Here is a 7103-nt window from a genome sequence, read left to right on the forward strand (position 1 = left end):
TTTTACATTTTTATAAAAACATAATTAATATCTTTTGTATTTTGAACTTTAAACATGGATTTGGCTTATCTGTGGAAGAGTTCGAGATAACTGGTGACAGGACTTTGGAGACTGAAGAGGTTCATAATTGGAGATTGTCAGTGGATTCACAGGTTGTCTTTTCTTGAAGCCTAAGTGTTTAAGAACGATTTTTTTACTTTTGAGTAATAGTACAAAACTAAGTATAGCCTGTATTGTGTTTTGGATAAGTAGATTTGGATTAAGGAAAGGATGTGTTGGAACAAATTATATTGGGATCAAAATAGAGTAAATGATCTCTGCATAAATTTGGTATGTTGCTTAGTAGCACTGATGCACTTGATTTCAGGAGTGGCTTGGTACCTACCACTGTAATTAAACACAGTTTTCCTCTAAAAATTTCATATTTGTGTTTACTTAAAAATAATCAAGTCACCTACCAGTTTCTGTTTTGGGCAGTATGAACATGTTCATCATATGAGGTACTCCAAAGCACTTTACAAAAACTGGTTCTGAATTTCTTTGTGAAGTGGCAGTTGTTTTTTCCTAATTTTAAGGAACAAAAACTAATTTGGCTGGAGTTGCATAATGTATTATGTTAAGGCCAGTGACAGAATTTGGAAGTGAGACTTAATTTTGCTGTTTAGGCTCTGAATCTTGCCTCTGGTGAGCTGATCTTTTATTTTTTTTTAAGTATGAGGGTATCTCTGGTGAGAATGGCTAAGGACAAGTGCAGTATTCTATGGGAGAAAAACACAACCCTTAAATACATTCTCTTTTGTGCTTGCAAAATACACATTCTTTTTCTTACCCTTGCCAGTGCATTGGATTCGCATGAAGACAGCCAAATTCCAGAAGAAGACAGTTAAGACAGACAAGTAAGATAAAACACTGATTAAGTAATGTATGGGGAATCCTGCTTCTTTCTTGCCAGGAGGCAGTCTGAAGATAAACCTCTTAGCCAAGACACTGCCCTTCTGTTACATAGTTAGGGTCACAGAATATCACAGGTTCAAGTCTCAAACTGAAGCATCTCAGTCCAAGTGAATACTTTCCTGTATTACTAATATTCAGTCATTCCTAAACTCAATGTTTTCTGTAAAAATGCAGTATTTCTTTTAAATTGAAGAAAAGCAAGTAAATTTGGAGTTAGAAAAACCATGTAAATGGAAGAAACCTGTCCCACAGGCTAGTGAATCTTCAGATGGGGCTTTAGTCTCAGCTCTGTCATTCTTCACAGTACTGTAATTGTCTGTCTTAAGCTACTGCCTTTCAAGATGAGTAAAATACTCACTGATACTTGATGGAATTTTTCTTTCTAAAGCTAGTCCAAATTCTGAGATTATACGTCCCAAGAAAACAGAACTATGGTCCAAATGAAAAAAAGATACTCAAGTGCCTGAAAAAATAAACAGGTTGTAAGTGCCATAGTTAAGCAATAATTTTAGGCTGTCTTCTACTGACTGTACATAATCCTGTTGTATATTGACATAGCACTTCTGCTAATGAGCTGACTAAAACCCTAATTAAAAGTAAGGTGGTGTAGGTTCCCAAGTGGTTCTGGACTCGTGTCCCTGAGTAGTGTGATTTGTGCAGCTCTAGAGCAGAATTAGATCTAAGTCACTCATGTTACCTTCTTGGCAAACTATTATTTTTGTGCTCTGTGTGAAGTTATTTTGGATCTTGTTGTGAGTATCTAGCTAGCAATCTTAAAGACTTGACATACACTTCTGGACAAGGCTGGGATTTTTGTTGTTGTTTCTTCCTGTGAGCTGAGAAGGGAGCAGATGACCTAATATTTGGTGCTGTTCTTGAGTTGGGCTAGTATCTTCTTTATGTGTTTTGCAGTGGCATGGAATGACAGAATTCTGTCCTCGTCTGCATCCTTCTGTTGAATGTTACGTGGTGTATTATGGTGTTCTACTGGGACTGAACTCTCTAGCTAGTCACCTTCAGGGGATTTGTTTCCCCAAGCAGTACAAGTTCTCAACACTTCAGCTGTTACTCTTATGTTACTTTTGTGAGCAAATTCACGTATTCAGGGCTTCTCCATAGAGTCCTTCTGCTAATAGTAGAGTAGAGTCTAGAAAATGTAACTGTTTAATGCAGGTTCTTAGTACAGTGGTTCTTGATCAGGGATATGAAAGGTTAAGGTCTTCTTTTTTATCCCTTTCTTTTCTCTCCCTTATTTCATTCCACTGTTTTTTAGCCCCCTTTGCAGTCACAAACCCATCTGCTAGAAAAGAAGCACAGAGGTCTTTGTATTCAACATTCGTGTACTGGGTAAAGTAGAAGTATCCTGCCACATGCAAGAATGGCCAGCCTATTTCTGACCTTCGAAGGACAAACTAGCCTTCTGGTTTGGTGGTTGTTTTCTCTTTTCTTGTTGTTCTATGCTGGTTGTGCCAAATGGAACATTTTTCCTTACAGGCAATTTTCATACTTTCACCACAAGACTTTTAGAACACTGGTAGCACCATCAGAGTTAGGTTTTTTGACTTCTAGCACACTGCTGGTTCACTATTAAGCACATTCCTTACTTTATCTTGCCAAAATGTGGCATATAGGTGCAAATCCAACTTTAAACACTTCCTTTTGAAGTGTAAGAGAACAGCAGCTGCTGTTAGGTGCATGTTCTAAAATCTTTGAAGAGTTCCAAGTGAAATCTTAACCTGATCTGGGATAGTAGGCTACACATAGTGACCGTTTCTGGAGAGCCTTAGACAATGTCATGCTCATGCTGAGGTATTCTGCAAAGCAGGAAAAGGAAATCAGTGAGTGAGAAATACAAGACTAAGGAGCTGGCTTGTTTCTGGTGTTGCAGTAGTTTGGGCTGGGGGTTGAGGGTACAGTCTGTATTGTAACTATTAATTGAATGGGGATTTTGCCTAATTTTAATACATGATCTTATTGCTGTTATGTTTTCTGTAGCTGAGTTTAGGTCTCTTGTTCCTCCCTGAGTTAAATGACTACTTAAATCTAGAAATTAATTTTCCAAATTGCAGTTGTAACTGATGCTATTGCAGACCAGAGAAACTTTAAGATACAAGTCTGCTCTCAAGTAGGTTTCGGTTTGGGGTGATCTTGTTATACAGTTGTTGCTTAATGGTACATTCTGCTGGGGCTTATAGATGAAAGTTTAGTTCCTAGATTTCACAGTACATTTGAGATGCTAACCTTTCTGAAAGATGGGCATTATCAGGTATGTACAGTTATGCTAGCCACTGCTACAAGCAAGAGATTAACATAAAGATAGTTCTAAGCAGTACCTAGTGTTCTGCTATAGCTCTGTTGTTTGTGCTCTACATCCTCCTGCAGATTTGCCACCAAATGTGAACGTTAGAAATCTTGTAGTTTTGTTCCTGTCTTGGCTCTTACTACTCCATTCAAAGATGAGGATAAATCTTTCTGAAAGATGTATTTAAGAGACCTGCAGGTAAAACTACATTAAAACTGGCAACAAGGTTAACTCAGTTACCACAGCCTTACTGTGTACATTATTCCAAACAGTAAATAATGTTAAACTTGCAAATCAAGGCTTTGGAATTTCCCATATAGTGTGCAGTTGTCTACTTTAGGGATGGAGTTAGGCATTGCATTGCAGGACTTCTTGCTTAACACAGTATTGTGCTGGAAATGGATGCAGTAAGCTGCTCAAGGACAAACTTTTAATCTTGTGTGTGTAGTGATTTGAGCTTTTCCTGTTTAACCCTTTCAACAGCAGTAATGCTTAGAGCCACCTTCACTAAAGTGGGCTTTGAAAACTCCTATTGCATCTCTAGGTACTACTTTTGTAAATGCCTTGTTTTGGTCAGATTTTTGAGATCAAATTTTTGAGCTTTAATAAGATACAAAGAAAGCTTGTAGATCAATAATACCTTAGTGTAAAGAACTGTGGTCTTTAGTATTCAGAAACAATAAATTAATCTGAATAACATTGGCAACCAGCAGATTCATGAATCCTTGGCTGAATTCAGTCAACAATTTTGGTGGAATTAGAAGGTTTCATTAGATTCTTACCAGAATAATTTATATTAAAAAACCACTAAATTTTATTCTAAGGTTTAATGTTGTTTAACATCATTTGATTTGCTGCCTCTAGGCACTTTACTAGCAATTGAAATAATATGTAAAGGTGAATGCTTACTTTATCATTCCTTCTCATTGCCCCACTTTCTGGCAGTGTTTCTGGCCTCTGAGTTCAAGATTTGCTATACTCTTGACCCTAGATCTTTGACAGATTTTTCACTGGGCTTAAATACTGTGATGAGTTGACCTACTTTCAGTTTACCCCACCACATGTTCCTCCCTTCCTAAATGAATCCTGTCCTTGCAGGATTTTTTAGTCACTGTTGTGTTTGACTGAATGCACTACAGTGCGTAAGGATCACTAGCCACCCTAATAGCTACACTCACCCTTCAGCCTATGCATAGGAGCAGCCTGTTGCCTCAGCTGTGATGTTTGTGACAGACTTGAGAACTCTTGTGCAGGTTGAAGCGGCATCCACATGAAAGCATTGTTAGCTCGTCAAAAGCAACAAAATGCTTACCTTCTTTGCAAAGGCTACCTCCTTCTTGTTGCTGGGTTTAAACTCTTATCCATTTGTGTCATCAAACGTCTTCCATGATGTGTAAGCTGGTGCTATGGCTTGGCCCTGTCTTCAAAGGGTGTGGTTCTCTGCCTTATGCTAATTTCACAAAGAGCTTTCCTTCCCTACCTCCTTCTTTTCTTCTTTCCATTTAAATACAGCATTTGGTCTGAGTTGTTTGAGTTTACTTTTTAATTTATTTTTAAATTTATTTTTATTTGTCAGATTTTAGAATCCATCACCAGTTTACCACCTTTGTCTTGTATAGAGCTACCAATAAAAGCAACTAGTTTATGTGTTTTCTTTCTGATCCTTGATGGTGATTTTTTTGTAGAGAAAACCTCAGCTGTTTGATCTCATTATCTTCAGTGTCCTTTGGATGTATAACCTGAACCTAGTGAGGTAAAAATGACACCACAGCAATCTGTAATGCTCTTGTAATCCTTTCTTTCCAGCAGTTTAGTTATGTTCATATGTGTCCAATTTCAGGGTTTAGGCCAAATTTGCAAGGATTTGCAGCAGCAGGAGCATTCCCCCAAGGCTACAAGAAATCCACATAATTCAGTGTGGTTTTCTCATCTTTTTTGTTTAGCATTCCCAGAAAAAAAAACACAATACAGTTGTGTAACACACTCCCATGTAATTAACTCCATTGACAGAAGCCTCAGTTTTCTTAGTTATCAGTTGCAGATTCCTTTACAGCTTAAACTATTGGATTCAAATATTGAACTGATGAAGACACAAAAATCCCATGGTCTCAGTGACTCTTGAGCAAACGAAGAACTGCATTACAAATATTGGGAAACCAAACAGAATCACAGAATGTTAGGAGCTGGAAGTGACCTCAAAAGATCAAGTCCAACACCCCTGCCAGAGCAGGGTCACCTAGAGCAAGTCACACAGGAACGCATCCAGGCAGGTTTTGAGTATCTCCTGAGAAGGAGACTCCACAAGCTCTCTGGGCAGCCTGTTCCAGGGCTTTGTCACCCAAACCTTTGTTCCATTCACTGGGTAAAATAACATAACACTAAATGACCTAAGTGCTTATTTGAAGGTGTTTCTCAGCAGGCTAATAATGCCACAAATACATACATAACAATGAAAGCAGTAATAGCTAAGGCAAAATTCCAAGGTCTGGGGGGAAAAAAAAAAAAATCACAGAAGGCTGCTAAGTAAAGGCTTAATACAAAAAGCTAATGTCAATTGTAAAGCTAAGTCACAAGGAGTTGCATAAGTGACATGAAGACAGTGCTTTGAATTTGCATATAGTGCTGTTCTGCATTTAGTTCTAGGCATGTCTAATAAGACATGATGCCATCATATACAATTTGACATTTTAAAGATGTGCAATAATACTGCCCATTTCCTAACTCATCTTTAGGCAGAATCTTTGTGTGTTTTGTTTTCCTTGCTGATTTTGCATCATGTTTCCTTAATTTGAGAAAACCTGTTCAAAATATCTTAATACCATAGCTTTTACAAGGCATGTTCAAAATACGAAACCTTTTGTAAAGTGCAATTAAAATCGGGGCTTTAGTAAAAAAATCCATAAAGGTTAAAAACCAGAAGGCTAGATTCTCAACAGGGTATAAATTACAGCTGTATTTATTTTAATTGAGCTACAGTCATTTATCAAATTGAGGATCTTGCCTGTCCAGTATAACGTTAAGATAAGTCTTGCTGTTAGAAATTGACTTGTTCAAAGACAACAGCTCCCTTCAGAGGATATTACTAATACTGAAGCTTAAGTATTAATTTTTAGTTCATAGAGCAGAATGAAAAGCCATTCCATAAAAGCAGACTGAATAATAAAATTAAATTGAGGTATATTTATAGAATTTAGTTCTGCCTGTAAGCCTGTATTTGAAGGAGCAGGATGAAATGCAATGAAAGTAAACTTACATTACTATTACTCTGCTTTACTAGAATTCAATACCACATTGCCTCTAAGCAGGTAAGAGCAGCCATATAAATTGTATTTTTAACTGCTTGCTGTAATAATTTAAAAACAAATAAACCAAACAAAAAAAGCCCCAAACAAAGCAAAAACACAAACAAAAACCCCCACCCAAACAAAACAAACTCAACCAACAAAACCAAACCAAAAGAAAAAAACCCAACCCAAAACCCAGGAAGAAAACCAAACCAAAAGAAAAAAGCCCAACCCAAAACCCAGGAAGAATTACATCCTGATACAGAAGGCTGTTTAGTGAGTTTCAAAACATTCCAGATAGTAGACATTTTTCAGTGATTTGCTTCCATACTTATTATTATGAAATCTATTACTCCTACTGTTGAAAATTGTTTTAACAAAATAAGGTTAAACTTTTTCTTGTTGTGAATCAATCTTTCAAATTAACATTGCCATACTCTCTTCAGGCTGGCCAATAGTGAAGGGGAAATGTGTGAGGATAAAAAAAAAAAGTCTTAGTTGTGGTTTATTTTAAACAATAAACTTAGGAGGAAGTTTTCTTTATAATGGTTCATTTATGGGCA

The sequence above is a fragment of the Indicator indicator genome, chromosome 8, assembly GCF_027791375.1.
Source record: "Indicator indicator isolate 239-I01 chromosome 8, UM_Iind_1.1, whole genome shotgun sequence".
In the NCBI taxonomy this organism is placed as follows: domain Eukaryota; kingdom Metazoa; phylum Chordata; class Aves; order Piciformes; family Indicatoridae; genus Indicator; species Indicator indicator.